Source organism: Ambystoma mexicanum, chromosome 1q, assembly GCF_040938575.1.
Source record: "Ambystoma mexicanum isolate Mex_15411 chromosome 1q, UKY_AmexF1_1, whole genome shotgun sequence".
Taxonomy (NCBI): Eukaryota; Metazoa; Chordata; class Amphibia; order Caudata; family Ambystomatidae; genus Ambystoma; species Ambystoma mexicanum.
In genome coordinates this window covers 464,328,741-464,355,270 of record NC_090922.1, presented here as the reverse complement: position 1 = coordinate 464,355,270, position 26,530 = coordinate 464,328,741, and positions in this window count along the sequence as shown.

The following is a 26,530-nucleotide window of genomic DNA, read 5'->3' as shown; positions in this document are numbered from 1 at the left end:
ACACACCCATTTTCAAAACACATAAAAAGAGACTGGTGGGACAGGTAGAGACATTCAAATCCAGTTGCTGTGGAGCGTTTTGCCGGACCACACAACATCCAGAAGATACCAGTTCCAGACTGACTCCAGCTACATACTCCAGAACCTAGAACTTATACTTTAGAACCTAAATCAGAGGCCTAAAACCACAAGCTGAGTTCTCTGCAGCAGGCCTCAAATCATTGCAAGCTACTCACACCTGGGCGAGCTGCTTGAATCCCTTGCCAAGAACTTTTGCCAGGACCAGTGCAGAGATCCAGGAGCCGTGCAGAGACCGCTGTATCCAGACAGACCAGAGATCCAGAGTGACCCAGACTGCTGTGAGCAGAACCAGAGAGCTGACCCAGATCACTGTGAATTGCCGAGACCAGAACCGGAGTCCAGTCCAAAACCTGACCAGATCCGTGGCGAGGCCTATTTCAAATTTATATTATGAGTACCTAGCAGAACTGTGCAGAACCAATCTCTTAGTTAAAATAATCTAATCCAAACTATTTTAACCTAAGTAGAACAGCCTCCTAGAAATCGTGTCATCTGTCATTTGTAAAGCTGCACAACTGTCACCTGTCAATTCTGAAGCTGCAAGCTGTCACCTGTCATTTTGAGTTTACTTTAAATCCGAAAAATGACCTTTATTTAATCGTCCGTATCTCTGGAACCGTTTGGGATAGGAACGAAATTTAACTTTCCTCTGAAAGCTTAGAATCTCAGCTTTCCAACGAACCTAGAACCGACTTGCTACTCCTTATACGTTTGCCGTAATCACGATTCACGCACTCGTAAATTTTACCGCGATTTGCGATTTGGTTAAAAATCCAGCCACGTGTAACCATCAGAAGTCATTTCTTTCCTTGCTAAAAATTCGTTTGCCTCTTAATCACCATCTCTGAATCATTGCTAAAGTGAGCCTGAACTCATCCCAAGTATCTCTCACTCACCCTGAACCTCCTAAAGGGAATTAAAAGCATTTTCAGCATATTTCTCACTTCATTGCCACCACATTCGAAGCACTTGGGCCTGTGTTTTAAAACTCATACCGGTTTTCTCTAAGCTTGCTGGGGGGGGAACTGAATTTCGTATTGTATTTGATTGCATTCCTGAGAACTGTGTGCTCCTCTTTCCCTCTACTTCCATGTCTTACATTGCATAGGGGGTGGGGGTGAATTGCCAGAGAAAAAGTGATTATATTATCTTTTGCTAAAATCATCTCAAGTATTTCTGTACTGCATTTTATTCCTCATTGCTTTTCCCTTGAAATCATAAAAGTATTTTTGCTACTTGATCCATCCTATACATTGATTATAAAGAAGTGTGCTGGTGTCAGATTACCCATTGTTGATTAACATTATATTTATAAGGGCGATATCGATTATTAATTTATTATAAAAGCGTGGTATCTATATTTTGTCTTATTTCTCAAATAAGCCTTTTAAACTTGCAAAACAGAACTACTTCTTGGCTCAGTGGGGTCAGGGGGATTCTAAGAGAGGGGTGTTATATAGGGGTAGTCATCCAGAACTCATGAACTGGACATAAAGATATATCAATAAGGGTTTCCATTCAGTATCCCAGACTAGGCATTGACTTAGATGTAGTGTTGAATTGAATCTTCATACATGCCCCGTGTCTCCCTTCTTCCCCCCCATCCCCCGCTCATGCCCTGTGTCTCGCTTCTTCCCCCCGCCACCCCTACTCCTGCCCCGTGTCTTCCTTCTTTCCCCCACCACCCGCTCATGCCCCGTGTCTCCCTTCTTCGCCCCCACCCCCCGCTCATGCCCCGTGTCTCCCCTGTTCACCCCCACCCCCTGCTCATGCTCCGTGTCTGTCTCACTCCTTTTCCCCCCACCCCCCACTCATGCCCCGTGTCTCCCTTCTTTCCCCCACCCCCTGCTCATGCCCCGTGTCTCCCTTCTTTTCCCCCCACCCCCGCTCATGCCCCGTGTCTACCTTCTTTCCCCCCACCCCCCGCTCATGCCGTGTCTCCCTTCTTTCCCTCCCACCCCCCGCTCATGCCCCGTGTCTCCCTTCTTCCCTCCCACCCCCCGCTCAGGCCCTGTGTCTCCCTTCTTTCCCCCCACGCTCATGCCCCGTGTCTCCCTTCTTCCCCCCATCCCCCGCTCATGCCCCGTGTCTCCCTTCTTTACCCTCCCCACCCCCCACTCATGCCCCGTGTCTCCCTTCTTTCCCCCCTCCACCACCCCGCTCATGGCCCGTGTCTCCCTCCTGTCCTCCCTACCCCCGCTCATGCCCTGTGTCTCCCCTGTTCACCCCCAACCCCCGCTCATGCCCCGTGTCTCCCCTGTCCCCCCACCCCCCGCTCATGCTCCGTCTCTCCCTTCTTCCCCCCCACCACTCCCTGCTCATGCCCCGTGTCAGCCCTGTTCCCCCCACCCCCCGCTCATGCCCCATGTCTCCCTCCTTACCCCCAACCTCCGCTCATGCCCTGTGTCTCCCTTCTTCCCCCCACCCCCCCGCTCATGCCCCGTGTCTCCCTTCTTCCCCCCCACCCACTGCTCATGCCCCATGTCTCTCTCCCTCGTGTATCCCCCCACCCCCTGCTCATGCCCCATGTCCCCCCCACCCCCGCTCAAGCCCTGTGTCTCTGTCATGTTACCTGTGTCTCCCTCATGTCCCCCCACCCCCCGCTCATGCCCCGTGTCTCCCCTGTTCACCCCCACCTCCTGCTCATGCTCCGTGTCTGTCTCCCTCCTTTTCCCCTAACCCCCCGCTCATGCCCCGTGTCTCCCTTCTTCCCCCCACCCCCCGCTCATGCCCCGTGTTTCCCTTCCCCCGACCCCCCGCTCATGCCCCGTGTCTCCCTTCTTCCCCCCACCCCTACTCATGCCCCGTGTCTCCCTTCTTTCCCCCACCCCCCGCTCATGCCCCGTGGCTCCCTTCTTTCCCCCCCAGACCCCGCTCATGCCCTGTGTCTCCCTTCTCCCCCCCACCCCCACTCCTGCCCCGTGTCTCCCTTCTTTCGCCCCCACCACCCGCTGATGACCCGTGTCTCCCTTCTTCGCCCCCACCCCCCGCTCATGCCCCGTGTCTCCCCTGTTCACCCTAACCCCCTGCTCATGCTCCGTGTCTGTCTCCCTTCTTTCCCCCACCCCCCGCTCATGCCCTGTGTTTCCCTTCTTTCCACCCCCCCACCCCCTGCTCATGCCCTGTGTCTCCCTTCTTTTCCCCCCACCCCCTGCTCATGCCCCGTGTCTCCCTTCTTCCCCCCTGCCCCCGCTCATGCCTCGTGTCTCCCTTCTCCCCCCCACCCCCACTCCTGCCCCGTGTCTCCCTTCTTTCCCCCCCACCACCCGCTCATGCCCTGTGTCTCCCTTATTTCCACCCCCACCCCCTGCTCATGCCCCCCCCCGTGTCTCCCTTCTTTTCCCCCCACCCCCCACTCAGAAGATACCAGTTCCAGACTGACTCCAGCTACATACTCCAGAACCTAGAACTTATACTTTAGAACCTAAATCAGAGGCCTAAAACCACAAGCTGAGTTCTCTGCAGCAGGCCTCAAATCATTGCAAGCTACTCACAGCCGGGCGAGCTGCTTGAATCCCTTGCCAAGAACTTTTGCCAGGACCAGTGCAGAGATCCAGGAGCCGTGCAGAGACCGCTGTATCCGGACAGACCAGACCAGAGATCCAGAGTGACCCAGACCGCTGTGAGCAGAACCAGAGAGCTGACCCACTGTGAAGTGCCGAGACCAGAACCGGAGTCCAGTCCAAAACCTGACCAGATCCGTGGCGAGGCCTATTTCAAATTTATATTGTGAGTACCTAGCAGAACTGTGCAGAACCAATCTCTTAGTTAAAATAATCTAATCCAAACTATTTTAACCTAAGTAGAACAGCCTCCTAGAAATCGTGTCATCTGTCATTTGTAAAGCTGCACAACTGTCACCTGTCAATTCTGAAGCTGCAAGCTGTCACCTGTCATTTTGAGTTTACTTTAAATCCGAAAAACTCCCTTTATTTAATCGTCCGTATCTCTGGAACCGTTTGGGATAGGAACGAAATTTTTAGAATCTCAGCTTTCCAACGAACCTAGAACCGACTTGCTACTCCTTATACTTTTGCCGTAATCACGATTCACACACTCGCGAATTTTACCGCGATTTGCGATTTGGTTAAAAATCCAGCCACGTGTAACCATCAGCAGTCATTTCTTTCCTTGCTAAAAATTTGTTTGCCTCTTAATCACCATCTCTGAATCATTGCTAAAGTGAGCCTGAACTCATCCCAAGTATCTCTCACTCACCCTGAACCTCCTAAAGGGATTTGATAGCATTTTCAGCATATTTCTCACTTCATTGCCACCACATTCAAAGCACTTGGGCCTATGTTTTAAAACTCATACCGGTTTTCTCTAAGCTTGCTGGGGGGAACTGAATTTCGTATTGTATTTGATTGCATTCCTGAGAACTGTGTGCTCCTCTTTCCATCTACTTCCATGTCTTACATTGCATAGGGGAGGGGAGTGAATTGCCAGAGAAAAAGTGATTATATTATCTTTTGCTAAAATCATCTCAAGTATTTCTGTACTGCATTTTATTCCTCATTGCTTTTCCCTTGAAATCATAAAAGTATTTTTGCTACTTGATCCATCCTATACTAACTCCTCATTGATTATAAAGAAGTGTGCTAGTGTCAGATTACCCATTGTTGATTAACATTATATTTATAAGGGCGATATCGATTATTAATTTATTATAAAAGCGTGGTATCTATATTTTGTCTTATTTCTCAAATAAACCTTTTAAACTTGCAAAACAGAACTACTTCTTGGCTCAGTGGGGTCAGGGGGATTCTAAGAGAGGGGTGTTATATAGGGGTAGTCATCCAGAACTCATGAACTGGACATAAAGATATATCAATAAGGGTTTCCATTCAGTATCCCAGACTAGGCATTGACTTAGCTGTAGTGTTGAATTGAATCTTCTTACAAATTGGGGGCTCGTAGCTGGGGATTCCGGATTAGAGCTATCACTTGTGCAGATTAATACAGTGTGCTAACTGACAAGATACATACATCCGGTCGGATCACCACGCTGTGTTACGCTGATGCCCCGTGTGTCCCTCGTGTTCCCCCCAACCCCCGCTCATGCCCCGTGTCACCCCTGTCCCCCCCACCCCCCGCTCATGCTCCGTCTCTCCCCCCACTGCCCCCCGCTCATGCCCCGTGTCAGCCCTGTTCCCCCCACCCCCCGCTCATGCCCCATGTCTCCCTCCTGTACCTCCCAGCCCCGCTCATGCCCCGTGTGTACCTCCTGTCCCCCCCACCCTGCGCTCATGCCCCGTGTCTGCCCTGTTCCCCACACCCCCCGCTCATGCCCCATGTCTCCCTCGTGTTACCCTCCACCCTCCGTTCATGCCCCGTGTCTCCCTCCTGTTCCCCCCACCCCCCGCTCATGCCCCGTGTCTCCCTCATGTACCCCCCAACCCCTGCTCATGCCCCATGTCTCCCCACCCCCTGCTCATGCCCGTGTGTCCCCCGCTCATGCCCCATGTCTCCCTCCTGTAACCCCCACCCCCCGTTCATGCCCCGTGTCTCCTTCCTGTTCCCCCACCCCAGCTGATGCCCTGTGTCTCCCTCGTGTACCCCCCACCCCCCGCTTATGCCCCGTGTCTCTCTCCTGTACCCCCACCCCCCGCTCATGCTCCATGTGTCCCTCGTGTTCCCCCCAACCCCGCTCATGCCCAGTGTCTCCCTCATGTTCCCCCCAACCCCCGCTCATGCCCAGTGTCTCCCTCGTGTTACCCCCCCACCCCCTGTTCATGCCCCGTGTCTGCCCTGCTCCCCCCACACCAGCTCATGCCCTATGTCTCCCTCGTGTTACCCCCCACCCCCCGTTCATGCCCCGTGTCTCCCTCCTGTTCCCCCACCCCCTGCTCATGCCCTGTGTCTCTCTCCCTCGTGTACCCCCCCACCCACCGCTCATGCCCCATGTCCCCCCCACCCCCGGCTCATGCCCCGTGTCCCCTCACCCCCCGCTCATGTCCCGTGTCTGCCCTGTTCCCCCCACCCCCCGCTCTTGTGCTGTGTTTCTCTGTCGTGTTACCCGTGTCTCCCTCATGTTCCCCCCACCCCCCGCTCATGCCCCGTGCCTCCCCTGTTCACCCCACCTCCCGCTCATGCTCCGTGTCTGTCTCCCTCCTTTTCCCCCCACCCCCCGCTCATGGCCCGTGTCTCCCCTGTTCAACCCCACCCCCCGCTCATGCCCTGTGTCTCCCTTCTTTCCCCCACCCCCGCTCATGCCCAGTGTCTCCCTCCTTCCCCCCCACCCCCGCTCATGCCCCGTGTCTCCCTTCTTTCCCCCCCACCCCTGCTCATGCCCCGTGTCTCCCTTCTTTCCCCCACCCCCCGCTCATGCCCCGTGTCTCCCTTCTTTCCCTGCTTTCCCTGCCACCCCCCGCTCATGCCCCGTGTCTCCCTTCTCCCCCCGCACCACCGCTCATGCCCCGTGTCTCCCTTCTCCCCCCCACCACCCGCTCATGCCCCATGTCTCCCTTCTTCCCCCCGCTCATGCCCCGTGTCTCACTTCTTTCCCCCCACCCCCCGCTAATGCCCCGTGTCTCCCTTCTTTCCTCCCCACCCCCGCTCATGCTCCGTGTCTGCCCTTTTCCCCCACCCCCTCTCATGCCCCGTGTCTCCCTTCTTTCCCCCCACCCCTGCTCATGCCCCGTGTCTCCTTTCTTTCCCCCACCCCCGCTCATGCCCCATGTCTCCCTTCTTTCCCTGCCACCCCCCGCTCATTTCCCGTGTCTCCCTTCTCCCCCCGCACCCCCCGCTCATGCCCCGTGTCTCCCTTCTCCCCCCCACCCCCCGCTCATGCCCCATGTCTCACTCCTGTACCTCCCACCCCAAACTCATGCCCCGTGTCTCCCTCCTGTACCTCCACCCCCCGCTCATGCCCCGTGTCTCCCTCCTGTACCCCACACCCCCCGCTCATGCCCTGTGTCTCCCTCCTGTCCCCCACCCCCTGCTCATGCCCCGTGTCTGTCTCCCTCCTTGTCCCACCAATCCCCGCTCATGCCCTCATGCCCCGTGTCTTTCTCCCTCCTGTACCCCCCACCCCCCGCTCATGCCAGTGTCTCCCTCCTGTCCCCTGCCCCCGTTCATGCCCCGTGTCTCCCTCCTGTTCCCCCACCCCCTGCTCATGCCCCGTGTCTCCCTCCTGTACCCCCCACCCCCCGCTCATGCCCCGTGTCTCCCTCCCGTCCTCTGCCCCCGTTCATGCCCCGTGTCTCCCTCCTGTTCCCCCACCCCCCGCTCATGCCCCGTGACCCCCCACCCCGCTCATGTCCCGTGTCTGCCCTGTTCCCCCACCCCCCGCTCATGCCCCATGCCTCCCCTGTTCACCCCCACCTCCCGCTCATGCTCCGTGTCTGTCTCCCTCCTTTTCCCCCCACCCCCCCATGCCTGCACCCCCCGTGTCTCCCTCCTGTACCCCCACCCCCCGCTCATGCTCCGTGTCTGCCCTTTTCCCCCCACCCCCCACTCATGCCCCATGTCTCCCTCCTGTACCCCCAACCCCCCGCTCATGCCCGTGTCTCCCTCCTGTCCCCTGCCCCCGTTCATGCCCCGTGTCTCCCTCCTGTTCCCCCACCCCCTGCTCATGCCCCGTGTCTCTCTCCCTCGTGTACCCCCCACCCCCCGCTCATGTCCCGTGTCTGCCCTGTTCCCCCCACCCCCCACTCATGCCCCGTGCCTCCCCTGTTCACCCCCACCTCCCGCTCATGCTCCGTGTCTGTCTCCCTCCTTTTCCCCCCACCCCCTGCTCATGCCCTGTGTCTCCCTTCTTTCCCCCCACCCCCGCTCATGCCCCGTGTCTCCCTCCTTTCCCCCCACCCCCCGCTCATGCCCCGTGTCTCCCTTCTTTCCCCCCACCCCTGCTCATGCCCCGTGTCTCCCTTCTTTCCCCCACCCCCCGCTCATGCCCCGTGTAACCCTTCTTTCCCTGCCACCCCCCGCTCATGCCCCGTGTCTCCCTTCTCCCCCCCACCCCCGCTCATGCCCCGTGTCTCCCTTCTCCCCCCCACCCCCCGCTCATGCCCCATGTCTCCCTTCTTCCCCCCCACCCCCGCTAATGCCCCTTGTCTCCCTTCTTTCCACCCCACCCCCGCTCATGCTCTGTGTCTGCCCTTTTCCCCCCACCCCCACTCATGCCCCATGTCTCACTCCTATACCTCCCACCCCAAACTTATGCCCCGTGTCTCCCTCCTGTACCCCCCACCCCCCGCTCATGCCCCGTGTCTCCCTCCTATACCCCGCACCCCCCGCTCATGCCCCGTGTCTCCCTCCGGTACCCCCCACCCCCCGCTCATGCCTTGTGTCTCCCTCCTGTCCCCCACCCCCCGCTCATGCCCCGTGTCTGTCTCCCTCCTTGTCCCACCACCCCCGCTCATGCCCTGTGTCTTTCTCCCCCCTGTACCCCCGACCCCCGCTCATGCCCGTGTCTCTCTCCTGTCCCCTTCCCCCGCTCATGCCCCGTGTCTGTCTCCCTCCTTTTCCCCCACCCGCCGCTCATTCCCCGTGTCTCCCCTGTTCCCCGCACCCCCCGCTCATGCCCCGTGTCTTCCTTCTTTCTCCCCCAGCCCCCCGGCCTATGCCCCATGTTTGCCCTGTTCCCCAACCCCCTGCTCATGCCCTGTGTCTCCCTCCTGTACCACCCACCCCCGCTCATGGCCCGTGTCTCATTCGTGTTCTCCCCACCCCCCGCTCATGCCCCGTGTCTCCCTGTTCACCCCCACCCCCTGCTCATGCTCAATGTCTGTCCTTCTCCTTTTCCCCCCACCCCCCGCTCATGGCCCATGTCACCCCTGTTCACCCCCACCCCCCGCTCATGCTCTGTGTCTCCCTTCTTTCCCCCACCCCCCGCTCATGCCCTATGTCTCCCTTCTTCCCCCACCCCCTGCTCATGCCCCGTGTCTCCCTTCTTTCCCCACCGCCCACATGAAAGAATGTACATTGTGGCAATTAAGAACAACAGTCACTTGATGTACCATTACTATCTTTACAAAATAACGTGTCCTAAGGTCGTTTGATTATGCATCTATACACAAATTTATCAAAGACAATGGGCCTCATTACAACCCTGGCGTTGCGCCATGGTCCATGCTGGATTCCGCCATGGTGGATGGCGGATTTACCGCCCCATTCCAAGGTTGGCGGGGCGGTAAATCCCCATTCACCATGGCCCCTTCCCCATTCCCATTTTGGGCCCATAGGGCTCAATGGGAATGGGGAAGGCGCTAATTACGGCACCGTAAATTACGGTGCCGTAATTAGCACAAAGGTCCCTTAGCGGCTTGGACTTTAACGCCTGCAAAAAGCAGTGAATCTGGCATTAAGGGTTTAACGGCGCCGCAGCCTTTGACGGTGCCGTTAACCCCTTAACGCCAGGGTTGTAATGAGGCCCAATGCAAAATGTTAATTGCACACATGTGTATTTGTTGTATTAGACTCTATATGGGACCCTTTTTCATTATTTAATTTTATTTACTGTGATGCTGCTTTAAGAACTGCACTTGTACTGGTCAAGAATACCCGTACAGCATATCCAAGCCTAGGGATTAGGTCCCGCCCCCAGTGTCAAAAGGGAGGGTCAGAGTCATTCTCCTCTAACCTGACCCCCTTTTTTCAACCTCTTTGCCCGTTCCCCTATAGTTGGGCACTCAGTGGGCACTCAGTGCTGGTTGCCATGACAACCCATACTAACATACGGTCTAAATTACCCATTTGGATCTCAATATACATGAGGACCCAGATAAACACTTTCGGTGTACAATTCGAGCGATTAACACAACATTAACGCCCCTTTTTGCTCAGTGTCTTTGCCATAGCAACCTTTACTAACACAGTGTCTAAAATCACGCATTTGGATCCCGGAGACATGTGGACCCATGTAAATTCATTATTTTTACAATCCGAGTGATTGATGGAAAATTATCACTCGTTTTTACAATCAGGGGCAACCCAACTCCACCTAAGATGGCCGCCGTATAAATGATCATGGACTCCTAGCAACAGCGTTACTAACGCCTCAACCAGGTCCCTGTGAATCGAAGAATGACTCAGCGGTTCGAACGCTACAGCGGCAGACTGCGAGCAGGTCCTGCACCCTGACAGGTAAGGCCATTTTGCCTGCACTCGGCAGATATTTAGAACCATTGAGGTGCCTTCAGTGCGATAAAATATTAATTAGATATTCTCGCTCCATTTAGGTTTTTGCCCGCGGGGCTACTTGAAAGAAAAGAGAAACTAGGCTCATTTAAAAGTGAGAATTCACCTCCGGCTGAGAGGTAAGAGTCTGTTTTATGAAAATAGTACCCGCCCGGACCCAGTTGTTTCCAATCCCTACAAAGGTGATCTTCATACCAATAAGAAACCCCATTTCTTTCTGTTTTTTCATAATAGGATCAGACAGAGATTAGCCCTTGTGGCTTATACTACTTTCAAATAACAGAACCTTTGGAATGAATACACCCATAGGTAAGCTGTGTGTGTTTTCAATACTGCACAGCGCATGATTTATTCTTATTTAAATAATTTGTGCATGAATATTCCCCTGACAACTGTCTCCATTCCCCCTGCAGCGCAGACATCATACAGTACAGACCCCCGTCCTGACGAAGGCCGTATACCAGATGTGGCATATTAAGCCCACCTAGAAATGGCTGAAACACCGTGGTGTAGACGCACTATCTCCAACTACAGTATATTTATGCTGCTTTACACAGAGAAATGACTTGTTTTTGTTGAAATGTTTAAGTGATGTTATAAATGTCCAACTGTCTATATGTTTGCTATCTTCATGTGAACTTCATGACAAATGATATTTGAATTTGATTTTGTCTTGCACACACAAAGTGGTTGTTTTACCGAAAAACTTTTGGTCCCGTGTGATGTAAATATTTTCTGTACTTCAGGTCAATGACCTCCCCCTTTTTTTGATGTTAACTCTGGAGCGTCCATTTTATATTGAACTGTACAACTTTAGATAAAGAAGAAGATTGATTCTACAACAGAGTTTGAAAATATTTATTCTATCTTTATGCAGAGGGTGACAAAAAAACAGGACTATTCTGACAGCGCCTATTTTTCTTGAACCTTTGTAATTGTAATTATTGTTCCCTACTAACCCTCCTGGGTAGGAGCCCTAATTTTGAGTGTAGAGGAGTTGGCAAGTACCTCTAACAGAAGTTCCGCCCCTATTCTGCCGATATGTTGGCAACCCGAAATTGCTACTTGCACAAAGCCAATAATGGTGCATATATGGCAAAAGTCCTTGAAACATGGTAACCATTGAGAAAACCCTATATGTATTCACACAGAAATTACGGTCTCCTGGAAGAAGTGTGAAATTGAATGAAAGAGAGGACTGGTGACGTCACACAAAAGCAGAAGTGACGCACCCAGAAGAGATGTGAATGAAGAAAGAATATAGACCATATAGAATCTGATGATGAAAGTAGCGAAGTGAGCCACATTTCGGGTGCAAAATGAAGTTTGCACGTGCGGAGAACACTAAAGAAAATGCAAAACCATTTTAAAAATGTACAAATGCAGTAACGCAAGTAGATAAAGTAATAATGAGGCTGCTATGTAGTGAATAGATGACAGGTGATGCACCAACGTATATATATAGGAATGTATAGAATCTGGATGTTCCACAAAACATTCGAGTAAACTTGGACCCCATGAATGAAAGGGCTGGAAGTGTGGTGCAGCAGAATAAATATAGCTGATGGCGGAGGAAGGTTCCAGAAGTCTTGCCTTGCCCAGTGTCAAGAGTCAGGGCTGCCGAGAGCCTAGTTATCTACTCGAGAAGATACAATAACATAAGACGCAGGCTGAGTTCCTGTTTGAGATGTAATGGAAAATCACTGGAAGTGCCGACATTTCTTCATTTAACAGTATTAAATACAACGAAGGATCTCAAAAAAACGTGGTCTCCAGTCACATGGTCAGATGAAAATAGATTTTGGGGCGAGTTACACAGAGACCAGAAGATAAGGCCATGCCTTCACTCCCTTCTATTCTCAGGCACATTGAGCCTCTGCAAGGCCGAGTTCAGACAGATTTAATTGAATGGCAGGCCGCAGGAGTGATGATGGATGTTGGGCTAATTGGGTGGGGAAGCATGAACAGGTCAACCTTCCCAGCACCTGGGGTACCAGCTTGCGTGCTGCTAGCAAGTGGAATATTCCAGAAGGGTACAAGTGTGCCAACCAATTATAGAGGGCCACGTAGTAAGGAGACCTATAATTTAAGAAACCAATAGTATACTGTGTATTCGTCTGACACAGAAGATGACTAGCACTTGGGGTGGGCTTAATTGTCCCCCAGATCTTAGAGACCCAATCACGACCCTGCATCACACAGAAAGTATATGTAGATGTTACCCGTAGACCAACCACAACCACTAGTAGGTTTTCTTATTTTGCCACGTAGCATGACGTCTTTTATGACAAATATTTAGTATAAAACAATGTTTCTTATGGTATGTGCGCGAGCTGTGCAACGTCCGTTGATGTCTGTTGTTATCCCTGTTTTAAAGACTTGTTATTAAAACAGCCTTGATTTTGCCAATTTCCTAAGTCGGTCTGATTATTGATGTATGAGTAAGATCTGCATCCCCATCCATCTCAGATACTGTCACCTCATTTTAAAGGACCCGTCCTTGGGTTCAGCCACATGACCAAAGTGGGGAAACAAATGACAAAATAGAGTAGTTATGTTTGCTCTCTCATCCCCTATGCCATGAGTGCATACAGAACATTTGTGGCAACTGAAATTCCAGCAGCAAGAGCACAATGCCTCCTGCATTTATTGTTATGTACCACAAGAGGACAATTTTCAAGGGATGTGCGCTAGACTAAGATGGATGTCTAAGAAGATATTCCTATATGAAGATAACTACATAAAGACTCAGAAAATGTTGGACAATTACTGGAATAAAGATTAAAGTACAGAGTATATCACAGAGGGGTTGCACATAGGGGAAGTACATACAGTGACACAGAAGGAGTTACAATGTCCCAAGTAAGGACATTGTAGAAATAGGAGGAATGCCAAGATGCTGGGAAAGACCGCAGGCGCTGGTGTATGGACAAGTATACACAACAGAGGGATAGAAAGAAGCAGTTGTTGGGAGCAAAGCACATGCTCTTCTAACAGTTCCAGTGGAAGTAGTACAGCAAGTAAATGACAAGTGCCTCAAGGAATGGGAAGCAAGTGCCAAACTGCTCACATGGGCAGAAAACGAAGCATGGCCCATGCCTATTATACCGCTCAAGGAAGCAGCTTTATGTTTCCAGAATGATGGTGAAGTAGAGTTTGGAGAAAATGAAGCTTGTAAGCAGATATCAAAGATACCAGGCATGAAGCTTGGAACAGCAGTGATCATGGACCACTATTTGGCCTGGGGGTCAAAGGCATTCCTGCAGCTGCCACTCACCTGCGGAGGAATATTTTTACCTGTACACCTGAACACCCCAGCATTAGTAGTGCCTCAGAAGGACATACAAATAGAAGGGTTCCCTAAAATGGATACAAGCACAAGAAAGAAGAGATCTGTATGTTTTACCAAAGTGAAAAGGGGGAACTATGCCTCATCAGACATTGAAAAGGCATTGGAATGCTATACCACCCAAGCACAGGCTGATCAGCAGAACTGAAATGTGCTTTGCATTTATCGCTCCAGACAAGGACAAATGCTAAATGGCTCCAGATTACACGTTGGGAGTTGATGCAGAAGATAAACTTAACTGTGAAGGGGTTGAACACCATCAAGGAAGAGCTGAGAGCAGTTAGACTAATGGCCCTCCAGAACAGATACGTTCTAGATCTCCTCACAGCCATGGAGGGAGGCGTTTATGCCAAGATCGGGTCTCTTTGCTGTACATTCATTCCTGCCAACAACGAAGGCAACACAACACTGACAGAGGCCATCACCCATCTCTTAGAACTGCACACGAAGATGGAGGCAGAAACAAAAAATGTCAGAAAGGACGAAGGTTGGCTGTTTTACATATTCTCATGGATACTAACATGGATGACCAATGGACTGAAAGTACTGGCAGCAGCCTTGATATTGGTGTTGCTGACATTTTGTGTCATCAGGATAATCATCACGCAGTGTAGAAAGACAACCAAGAAGACTTTAAGGATGAAAGTACTGATAGACCTAGAGACTGAAGAAGATGGAGAAACAAAACCACAAAATGCACTGCAATCACACCTGTCACAGTGTCCACTGTCCCCGACAGGATTGGGGTTCCCGTATCCCTACAACAACCATGACTATTGGGGAATATGGGTGTGGTGCAACCCTGATGAGGACTGCAACTATGTGACATGGAACCTGAATGACCATGCAAAACACGATAGAGATCTTGGAGGGATAACAAAGGTATGGCTCCCGAAATTGCAAACAACTCAAGAGAGAAGTGCAGGTAATGTGGTCGACAGGTGAACCAGAGGGGGGATTATAGATGGGGGAACCACATCTAACCCTCATGCCTCCCACACAACTCTCAATACAAAGGCAGAGATACAACAGATGTGCCTCACTTTTAGGCCCATCACCGCAATCGTCAATGTATCACAGGTGTGAGAAGCGTGATTCGCTCAGCCATTTAGACCATACCTAATCAATGACTTGGACGACATGGAAATGACACCGATCGCGCAAGTCGACTGACTGCAAAGCCAGAAACCTATGATGTCATCACTGTCATCGCAACGTAGCCAGATTATACTTGAAGTACATATTCACCCATTCATGAAGTTATACGAACATGCACTAGTCAATTGCACATAGGCACAAAGCACATGCTTATGACCCACATAGGTAGAGAACGGACACACATACATATCCCTTTATCTTCATATTATTCGCTGAAGCAGAAACCGCGAGATGCAAAGTATTCATATATATAGCTTGTACATGCTTGACTACCACTAACATAGAGAAGCCATAGGGAATGATATAGAAGCTATAGGTCTCTGAAATGGATGGCAAAGGAGTACATGGAAAAGCTCACAGGATCGCCACAGCCATAGGCAAGCAGAAACAAGACACCCAGCCAAGGACAAGTGGAGACGGAACAGTTCCAGTTTCAATGACAATGAGCCACCTGCAGAAAACCTGGCTAAAATCTTCATAACTACAAGCAAGACAGCTTAATTTCGTGGTCTCCATGCACGTGACTCGGTACCGGTATTGGAGGTAGTCATGGCACAAATAGTGCCATGATTGCCTCCAAACTCGGAATGAGGCCCAGTAACTTTGCCCAATGGCTGAGTCTTCCATTCTTGTGACGGGCAGTCTTTGATGGGCCCAAGTGTTCTCTGCTGATAATTGCAGTGACTGCTACAGGCCCCCAGCCACACCTTTAAACCATGTGTTATTTCCTGGACTGTGGCATTCTGCAAAGTCAGATGGTTGCTGGTATTCGAGTGAAAAGTGCTGTGGGATGCCTGCACGCAATACCTCAGCAGTGTCGGCTCGTTTGTGGACCTGCATAGTGGAGCGTGTCTTGATTCAATGGTACAGCTGGTGCAGGCATGCAAGGGAAAAGATGTGAGGTGAGAAGGGCATCTTTCTCGAAGTGAGCTTGCTATTTTCTCAGTTCATATGACTATTTTGATGTAGATGTGTATTGTGTGTCTCTGTGATTTCTGTCATGGAATGGGGTGACAAGTCCACCTTTATCTTGTTGTGCAACTCGCATAGGGCAGTGCTCAAATGTGTTTGTTACTGGTTGCTTTTTGCACTGTGTCTTCTTGCTTGTGTTCTCATGTGTGTTGATTGGGGTCTGTGTGCACATCATTTGTTGTGAGGCATGTGAAAGTGGTAAGGGATTTTGTTGATTGTGTTGTCCCAGACACACATTCTCAGAGTGTTGTTATGGGAATGGTGGACTGGCCCCAATTCATGATTCAAAGGCACCTGGGATGTGGCTTCACTGTGTGTGCTCTGCAGGGGCTGGTATTCATGTGAAGTATGACTGCACTCGCTGATTTTATGCAGCCTCTTTCTGTGCCCTTTGGCCGACCAAGGACATGGGTGGTGCCTGTGTCTAAGGGCGATGTCCCTTCGGCATCTCTACTGGTATGCCACACCGCCTGGAAACATTGAGCAGGATACAAGCTGCCACAATGATTTTGCATACTACTGGTGGGGCATATAGCAATACCCCACCAGAGCGGTCAAGAGATTGGAAACATGGCTTGAGCACCCTGAATGTGCGCTCCACTATGACCCTGGTGGTTATGTGTACTGCACTGTACCTTCGCTCAGCTGGTGTGGCAGGATTCCTGAATGGCGTGAGCATGAATGGTGAGAGCAGTAGGCACTGTCCACTGCAAATGTGTAGATAGTTGTTATTGGCATTGATTGTCATGGTCAGTTGTTCAGTGTGTCACATGACTGCATGCATGTGCATGATAGGTGATACTCACTCAGGAGCCAGGTGTTGCCAAAGGTTCCTGATGCCAGGGCACGGTAGAGTGGTGACCGCCAGAAGATGAAGCTGTCATGTGTGCTTCCAGGAAAATTGACATTGACTTGTGTCAGGGGTCTTGACCCACGTTCAAGTTATTATGCTGCAACATTTGGTGCTGGGGGCTTAGAAAATCCAAGATGGCCGAAAAGCCCATATTGCGCCAGAATCCAGGAAAACCGCACAGTTTTTGCGCATACCAAAATGGTCGCCTGACCACCACCCACCAGTGCGAGCGTGATGGGCCAGAAGCGCCATGAGTGAAACGTGGTGCCAAAGGAAAAACAGCAGTGCCTGTTAGCTCAAAAAAGCGCTTTGAAATCACTTTTGTTTCGCTGAAATGCAAGCTAAAAATACCTATTTTAAACATTGCAAGATATTCAAAAATCTCACTGAACACCAGCAGACATTTGGCAGAATGTATTCTTGTGTGCATACAAAATCTGGAAAGATGAAGAGCCCAAAACAATGTTTATAACAAAACTGGCTGAGCTGTGGATGTCAGCAGCTGAAGTGAAATTGGACTTAAAGCCACTAAAATCGAAATGTTTAAAATAAATGAGTGACCTACTTTGAGTGTCACATAGGTTGCAACTGTTTAAATGTCATAGTTTTGAACTTAGAATCAGCGTTCTAGCTGCATGTGTAGAAATTGTAAGTTTGATTTGAATGAAGAAAAACTTAGAACAAAAGTGACATTTGGCTGAAGTCTGGCTTGAAGAGATTGAATTCTGCCCGGCAATTACCCCTGACAGGAGTTGAAACTTGCTCAGCCACTGCATTCGCAGGTCTGGCTGCTTTCTGCTGTTCCCACCAAAATGAGATTACACCTCTCTGATTGAATCAGGGGAGGAGCACCTGGGAGCAGGGAAACAGAACAATGAGACTTCCTTGGCTCAGGCAAATGTTAAATTAGGGGGGGGGTCGTAAATGGCGTCCTCTTGGGAGAAACTGAGAGGAGCAGTGCCTCTGTCAGCTACTTGAGTTGGAGGAAGTGGACAAACCAGAAATTCCACCATGTGCTTTGGGAAACCACACCCCTCTGGGCCAGAGCATAATTTTAAAAAGATGGAAAATTCATAGTACGGACTTGTCAAAATTATATAATTAATATAATTATTCTTGTGATTTTTCTGTGCACATTTTAAGAGGTGTTAGGACTCTGTGGTATGTTCTGGGGGTAGTAGCGGAAAATAAGGTATTAGTCCAAATGTCTGTATGTTAAAAATCTGACACTTTATCATCTGATGCCCATATTCCTTGTGCATGTTTGTGTACATTCTGGAAAGGTTTAGTGGTTGTGTTCTTGATGAAAAGGGCAGAATCCTGTCATAAGTGGACACAACATTTTACAAAGACAGGGATCGGATGGTTTGGTGCTACAGAAAATATGTTAAGTGGACATATAATATTAGAAAAATGGTACATAGAAAAATATGTAATTGGATCAAAAATAGATTTGTGTGCAAATTGACAAGGGGAGTGTTCTTTCTGTATGCCATAACATTGATACCTGATTACACTCCATTCCTTCCCCCAATCAAGGGAGAGAGGAGAGCTTGGCCAATGATAAGTTGTGAGGGGCAGGCTTAGGTATGCCCATGCAAACACCCATTTTCAAAACATATAAAAAGAGACTGCTTTGGACAGGCAACACATTCACTCTCCACTTTCTTGCGAAGCATTTTGCCGGACCACACAATATCCAGAAGGACCATCTCCAGAACTTAGAATCCAGACTTCAGAACTGTTTCAGCAGTGCCAAGAACTTTTGCCAGAACCAGAGACCAGAACGCTGTGAAGTGCAGAGCAGAGCTGACCCAGACAGCTGTGACTTCAGAACCACCCGCCAGTAGTCCAGTCCAAACCTGATCAGACCTTGACGGCCTATTTCGAATTTATAGTGCGAGTACTCAGCCAGAACTGTGCAAACCAATCTCTTAGTTTAAAATAATCTAACTCAAACCATTTCCACCTATCTAGAACTGCATCATAGAATTGTGTGTCCATCCTGTTCATCCAAAACCTTCTACAGCGCATCTGTCATTCTGAAAATCTATCCCCACAAAATCGTCCGTATCTTTGGAACCGTGTGGGCCTGGAACGAGATTTAACTTTCATTTTAAAGCTAAGAATCTAAGCTTTCCAAGGAGCCTAGATTCGACTTTCTACTCCTTATAGTGATTCCGTAATCGCGCTCGACGCATTCGGAAAAATTGCCGCGAATTGAAAAATGATCTCCTGTCAAAGATAGCCGTCTTTTGCTTGAACTGCTAAAATTCGTTTTCAACCTGCTAATCCCTCATTGAGCATCGCAAGTGTGACTTGAACTAATCTTAAATAGCTATCACCTACCCTGAACCTCCTATAGGGAATTTAAAGCATTTTTAGCATATTTTACTTCATTGCCACCACATTTAAAAGGATTTGCCTGCTTTAAAATCATACCTGTTTTCCTCTAAGCTCGCAGGGGGGAACTGGAACTTTGTATTGCGTTTTGTTTGTATTCCTGAAAAGTATGTGCTCTCATTCCATCTCATTCTATTGCATAAGGGGGGGAGTGAATTGCCACCAGGGGAAAAGTGAACATATTATCTCTTGTGAAACCCTATCAGTTATTTCTGCACTGCATCCTTTCCATCATTGTTTTTCCTTGAAAACATAAAATCATTCTCAGTTACCTTATCCTCCCTATACTAACTCTTAAGTAATTAAATCAGTGTGCTAGTGTAATCTCATCCATTGTTGATCACTGTCATATGCCTAAGTGTGCTATCAAATATTAATTTATTATAAAAGTGATATATATATATATATATATTGTTTAATGTTTCCAATAAATCTTTTAAATTGCAAAACAAACCTACTTCTTGGCTTAGTGAGGTCAGGGGGATTCAAAGAGAGGGGCGTTATATAAGGGTTTATCATCCAGAGTATAACTTGTCATAAAAATATATAAATAAGGGCTTCCCTTGGGCGTCCCAGACGAGGCACTGACTTAGTGGGATTGCTGAATTGAAGTCACTTAACACTTGCATGATGACTCCATTTGCATCAAAGACGACCTGCACATTGATGGAATGCCGATGCTTCCGGTTGCGGTAAATGTGCTCCGTCAATAGGGTGGGTCATAGCACAACATGAGTGCTATCAATGGCTCCAAGTACATGTGGAAACTGTGCTACAGCACAGACTTCCTGGCATGATGTGATGCCGCCCAAACCTGGTGTAGACACTAGGATTGCGAGGCCTGAGATATGACCCCTACAATGGCAGTGGTGCGCCGAAAGGATCCTGTGGCGATGAAATGTAAGCCTGTCAGCACCTTCTCCAGGGGGGTGAGAGCATGGGAGCAGATGGTGGGTGATGCAAGGTCTTCCTCCCACTCCCTGACCAGGTCTAGGATGACATGGGGGAAACCTGTACCTTGCATACACCTGGTCATCTGGCATCCCAAAGGGTGTGGTACGTGGTAGGAACATCCTGTCCCTCGCCATCATCCTCATCCTCCTCCTTCTATGTCCATGTACAATGGCTCCCAGTATACCTGCATTCATCCTGGCTGACCAACATTGGAATGGTGTGCATTGCATGCTTTATACATGTTGTTTCCTATGTTCCTTGTATTTATGTCTACTGTCATGTGGCGGTGAGATCACAAGGTTTGCGTGTGGCTTTTCCCAAAGTGAAGCTGCGCGTTGACATCTCTGAATTTGGTTCTGTTTGCACTTGAATGGGTGTGTGATTTCTTTGTGTGGCCCATCCCTCAACACTCCCATGTTATTCCTTGTTCTTCCTCATTTTGGTAGGAGAATGGGGAATATGCATGTTCCGCTCCCTATTTATTTATTTGCGTAGGACTGTCCCAAACTTTATGTGGATTGTCGCGCAAAGCATGCGACTGCGTGCAAGGGTGTGACAAGTCCATGCAAAGCTGCAGAAATTACACGCAAAGTCTGATCCATGAATACATAAATGGAGTTTTGCACGATGAAAAGTGCACAAAAGTCACTTTTCAATGCACAAAATAATCTGTGAATCAGGCCCATAAGGAATCTATGATGAGGAGTGCGGACCTCATAGTAAAACCAGAAGCCTTAGTGATATAACATGCCATAAACTGTGATAGAGAACGCTGACACGTGTGATAAGGGACTGGGATAGGGCACTTCAAACTTTTCAATTGAAATGGAGCTCAGGTCTCCAGGTGTCCCCATGTTGGCAGTCTTATTATGAAGCAAATGCCAAAACAGACATCACAGACTTCCTTTGCTGGTGCCATCAGGCTTTCCACTCCCTCCAGGCTTGTATTATCCAGCACCCCATACCTCAACAACATTAACACCTTGATTACAAACTTAATAGCTTTTAGTGGTCATGTAGGGTTTCAGCTGCCTGCTAGTTGACTTTCTTTGTTCTGCTGTGCGTAGGCTCACACACCTGATCTGAGATAATCTGCTGCCACTTACCCCCCTCTCCATTGCATGTCTAGGATTTTGCCATGGATGAAGTCACAAGGTGGGGCTGATGGTATGCACATATTCCCTAAGGATGCATCAGTCTTTGTAAAGTAAATGCTCAGTCACTTTAAATTTGTCCTCACCGGGACAAAGGCATTCCTCTTTAAAAAGACTTGTTACCATACGTTCATCTCGTTGGTGTAGCGCAGTGATTATGTTGAAGATTAATGAACTTTCAGGTGGGGCTCAGGCTATGGTAAAACCAGGGAAATCAAGAATTGGAGTTTGAGTTAGGAAAACTATTCAATCTAATCTATGCACCAAACAGCTGCCTCAGACAGGTTTTCCAGGCTGTAGGCAAGGGGCCCCCCATTTTGAAAGGGGCTCCCAGAAGCCCCCAATCATCCTCACCCGGACCTGCTTTTGATATCCCATATTATCCCTGGTATAACCTGCAAGCACAGCCCCATAACATACTGCTTCTGTGGTTTAACACATCTGTGACATACCATGCCATCTCTGTCTCGTAGTAAGCTGTCCCAGTTCCTCTTGCGAACCATTGTCGGCATCAAATAAAACAAATGCCGTATAGTAAGCCATCTCCATAGAATAAAATATCCCCTCTGACATACAGAAAAGGGTTTCTCCTGTAGTACAACATTGCTTATATTGTTTAATAGAAAGTGCCCTTGGTATATAATCATTTATTCATTTATGTTATTTATTTATTTATTTTAATCATGTATTGTTCGCTTGTTAGGAGCTTATACAGCAAGTCAATTCTGTATCAAAGCGCCCACAGCACAACAGGGAGGAAACATGGGAATGAGAGACATTAATAAACATAAAGATATTAAATACAGTGGAGAGGAAAAAGAAATGATGATCCTACTATGCGTTGTGAGTATTCAGAACGTGCAAGGGCAGAAGGTATGGGGCAGTGGGAGTAGGTGCTGGAGTGCCTGTGCTTGTGGGTAAGCAACCAATGAAATGCATGGTAATATAAGTGAGAGGCTCCAGGATGGAGGGTGTGCCGAGGCAAGTGTTAAGTATAGACAGAGGCTGGTGGCGATTGAGTGTGGGAGCTCAGGGCCTTGAGGATGCATATGGGCCCTTGTACCCAATCAAAGCAACTTTGAGATTAGCAGAGGAGAGAAGGGGGGATGGAGGAGCTAAAGAGGAAAGTCTTGAGGAGCTTACAGAATTTAAGGAAGCCTTGCTCAAGACGCAGAGGGAGTGGGAGGCTGTTCCATAGAAGGGAGCCAGCTGAGGAAAGCGATCAACGTCCTGCCCTCTGTTTAGTGAAATGCTTTACACGCAGAGAGTTGGCCTCCATAGGAGTTCAGAGGTCTAGTAAGAGAGAGTTGCAGATAGTGTGATCCCAGGCCCCGTAAATCCTTGTGGATGATACAGAGGGATTTCAATATAATCCATGAAGCAACCAGGAGCCAGTGAAGACTTTTTAGGGCAGGAGAGATGCAGTCCCTGGGCTTGAGGCCAAGCATACGTCTTGCTGCCCTATGCTGGATTAGCTGGAGAGGACGCAGAGTGGAAGAAGGGAGATTCAGGAGGAGGCTATTGCAATAGTCAAGCTTGGAGAGAACCAGAGCTCGGGTAAAATTGAGCTTCTGGGGAAAGTGAGAAAATATAGAATTCCTTGGAGTAGGAAGAGCTGAAAGTGGGACTTATTGGCAATGTCCTGAATGTGAGGGAGGAAGGAGAGAGAGGAGTCGAAGATGGCTCGAAGGTTTCTGGCTTCAGAAGAAGGAGCAGGGGGAGAGCCCATGGAGGAAGGTCAGAGTGAATGGAAGAAGGTGGGAGCAGGGGTCACAATGGGAAGGATCGCAGTTTTGTTGACATTGAGGCCTGGATGGCAGATAGTGTTACGCTCACCTGGTATCCACAGGGATGCCACCCAGCCCTGGTTGGATGATTTGCACTCTCAAACCCTCTCCCGGTCCCTTGGTAAAACCTCTGGTTAAATATGGGTCTGCAATATAGGAGAGCTGGATTCAATATCAGATTGTCTTTATGTTTTCGCACCTCACTTGGCCTCAACTCCTTCCTCCCCCTTGGGGCTTCTCCTCACCTTAATATTGTAAAAGGTGGATTCTCCGTCCTGCTCCTCGTGGCAGGGGTACATAGATGTGGGGGGCAAGCAGCAACCAAGTTACTTCACTGGTGCAAGCCCCCCTGTGGGAATCCAGGCCTGCTGCGACTCTGTAGGTTTGCTGCTTTACAGTTTTTATATGCAGTTCTTATGTTCCTCATAGTTCGAATAATAATGTCTTGCTTCTTTCCTTTTAGGTATGGAAAGGTATTTTGATGTTGTCATGCAGTTTGAAGATGAGCATGGGCCGGTAGGCGAAAGCGCGGTGTGCGCGATGCTGTCCGGTGAGTAATGCAAGATGCGCTGCGCTGTTTCGCCTTTAATATTGCTAACCTGTGTCTTTTCTCTCCTTGCAGGTTGCGATGTTCCTCGCCAAGCACCGTAATGCTCCAGCGATGATACTGACCAGGAGATGACTACTCAGGTAAGAATTGTGTGGCTTTCTTCATTTGGGAGGAAATGTGAGTAAACGCTTACTAATGCTGTCTTTCTTTCTCCTCTTTCCAGGTGAGTGGAACTGAAGTCGGCGATGGATTGAAGACAGGATACTGTTCCAGGTAAGTTTCGTAGCATTCTTTCTCTCTCAGCAGGTCCTTGGTTTCAGGTAAGCTGGAATCAAAGAACTGGACACGGTGAGCGTAAACGCTGCCCACAGCAGAATAACGCAAAGCATGTTCTGCTGTTTGGGTGCGGTTTAAATAGTCTCAGGCAAAGTAGTCTAGGTAAAATAGTCCCAGGCCTGCCACACCCAAAGTAGTCTAGGTAAAGAAGTAGTCCCAGGCCTGCCACACCCAAAAGACTAGACCGCATAGCTCAGTCCCTTGTAACTGATCTATTTAGTGTGCCTCCATGCTGGCTGAACCCCCCCCAAGTTAAATAGTCCCAAATATATAGTCTCATTCTAATGTTGGTCTTCATGATGGTTATGAGCCTGGCGCAAGAGAGTCTTGGATGAGCTTTTAAGGCCTTTGACATGGCCCTAACTGGAAGGCTGAATTGCCAGTGAGTGCCAGGGGCAAGGGTCATAATAGGCAGTTAGGGGTGAAGGACAGTGCAAGAGGGTCAGCAGAATCTTGAAAAAGATTTGTGTGTCATCTGTTTAACACTGGAAGTTGAGGGAGAAGGAGGAGATGAGGAGGGCCAGCTGTGTGAGGTAGACGTTAAAGAGCCAAGGGGAGAGGATAGAACCCTGGGGAATGCTGCAGGAAGGTGAAGAAAGTAGGAGAGGAGAAGGTGCCCAAGATGACTTGGGAACAGCGGTCATATAGGAAAGAGTTCAGTCAGTCCAGTGCCCGTTCCGAGATACCAAGGGTATCATGGAGCCTTTGTATGAGGATGGAGTGGTTGACTGTGTCAAAGGCAGACAAGAGATCAAGTAGGATGACGACAGCTGGGGAGTTGGAATCCAGAGATGCAAGCAGTTCTTTACGGGTGTTCAGAAGAGCAGTTTCCGTGCCTCTGGATGCTCGGAATCCAGATTGATGGTCGTGGAGACCACCAACAAGTTCAGTGTGAAAGACAGGTTGGGACAAGGCCAACCTGTCCAGAAGTTTCCTCAGGAATGGGGTGATAGAAATAGGGTGGTAGTTGGCTGGGAAGGTAGGGTCTGCTGATGGTTTTTTAAGGAGGGCACACAAGGGAGTGCTTGAGGGAGGAGGGGAAAGTTCCTGTGGCAAAAGAGTGGTTGCAGAGATCAGCGAGTGTGGAGGCAAGAGAGCCAATGTTGTCCTTGATGGTTCTGGATGAGCAAGGGGAAGCCTGCTTGGAACAGACTTTCATGGAGCGGACAACTCTGGTGACTTCTTCAGGTGTGACAAGGGCGAAGGAGGAGAAAGGGGAAGGGAGAGGGTGAGGGGCCAAGCGAAGCAAGGGGGTGTGGGATGGGTTGGGAGGGTGAGTAATAAGGCTGTTCAGGATGTCCTGAGTTTTGGTGGCAAAGTGATTGACCAGTGCATTGCAGAGGCCCTAGGAAGATAGGGGAGGAGGAGACTGCGGGAGGGCTGGCTAGTTCCCGACAGATTTTGAAAAGTTCAGCCGTGTTGTTGGATGCACCAGCTACCCATGCCTGAATGTGGGCCCTTTTCTTGGCACAAATGGAGAGTCTGTATTGCCTTTGGAGCATTGGCAGGCCAGTTTGTCAGAGAGTGAGCCTGAATTTTTCCAATTCCGTTCCGACGCACTGCACTTTTGTTTCAGGGCTGCAAGTTCGGAATCCTACCAGGTGTTACACTTAGAGACAGTTATAAGCGTATCCTCATGACTGGGGCAATATTGCCAAGAGTGTTGGTGATGGCCAAGTGGAAGTTGCTGAGAGCAGTGTAAGTGTTAAGAGTCTGAGTTATAGGGTAAGGAGTTAAAGGTGGAAGTGAAGGCAGCAGCTGACAATCGTTTCATCGGGCAGATTTTTGTGAACGAGGTAGGAAGAGCTTTTATGGGTGCAGTCAGAGGGCCAAGGTGGGAGAAGAGAAGAGAGTGGTTTGACCAAGAGAGAGGGGTGACTGGAGGAGATGAGAGAGGGAGGTCAGAGTGGATAAGGACGTCCAGTGTGTGCCCAGCAGAGTGGGTTGGTGCAAAAGGTAGAATGGAGAGGAATAGAGAAGTGCAGAGGTCAATGAAAGGAGTGGATGCTGTGCCAGGGGAGTCCAATTGGATATTGAAATCACCCAGAGGAGCAGATTGAAGGAGGTAGAAAGTAAGGAGGAACAGAAATAAGCACATTCAGAGAGAAACAGGGAGGTCGCGCCGGGAGGCCAGTAAATAGTAGTAATGGTCAGGGTGGAGGAGGGAGAGATGACCAACTTGCATACCAGGCTCTCAAAGGAAGAGTAGAGCTGGGTGGGTAAAATGGAGTAAGGAACCCACTCAGGGAAGATCAGGGCAACCTTACCGCCAGCACGGTGAGGGCGAGGCTTGGAAATGATCTTGAAGCTGTCAGGCAGGAGGGAGTCAAAAGCAGTGACTAAGCTGGCATTGAACCATGTCTCAGTAAGAGCGAGAATGTCAAAGTCAGTTTCTTCAAGGAGGAGGCAGTTGTCAGCAGAGTGATAGTTGGCTGAGCGGGTGTTAAGAGTGACCAGGTGGAGACAGTCTCTGCCTTTGCAGGATATCTGAGGTGGATTAAAGGGTTGTGGTTCTCCAGTCATGGGGGTGCAGGGAGAGTGGAAGGGGAGAGGCAGGAGATGGAAGAAAGTTGATGAGAGATGGCAGGATCCGATCAAAGAGATGGAGGTTGGCTTGAGGACCCTTAACCAGAATAGTGCTATTGTGGTAGACATTAATGGTGCTGCATGATGGGAAGAAGCCTGCCAAGAGGAATTCCCACGTGATGCCACCATTGATGGGAGAGGATGTGAAAGGGGAAAGAATAGAAGTGAGATGATAAATCCATAGGTCAGGAGAGTGGACAGAGA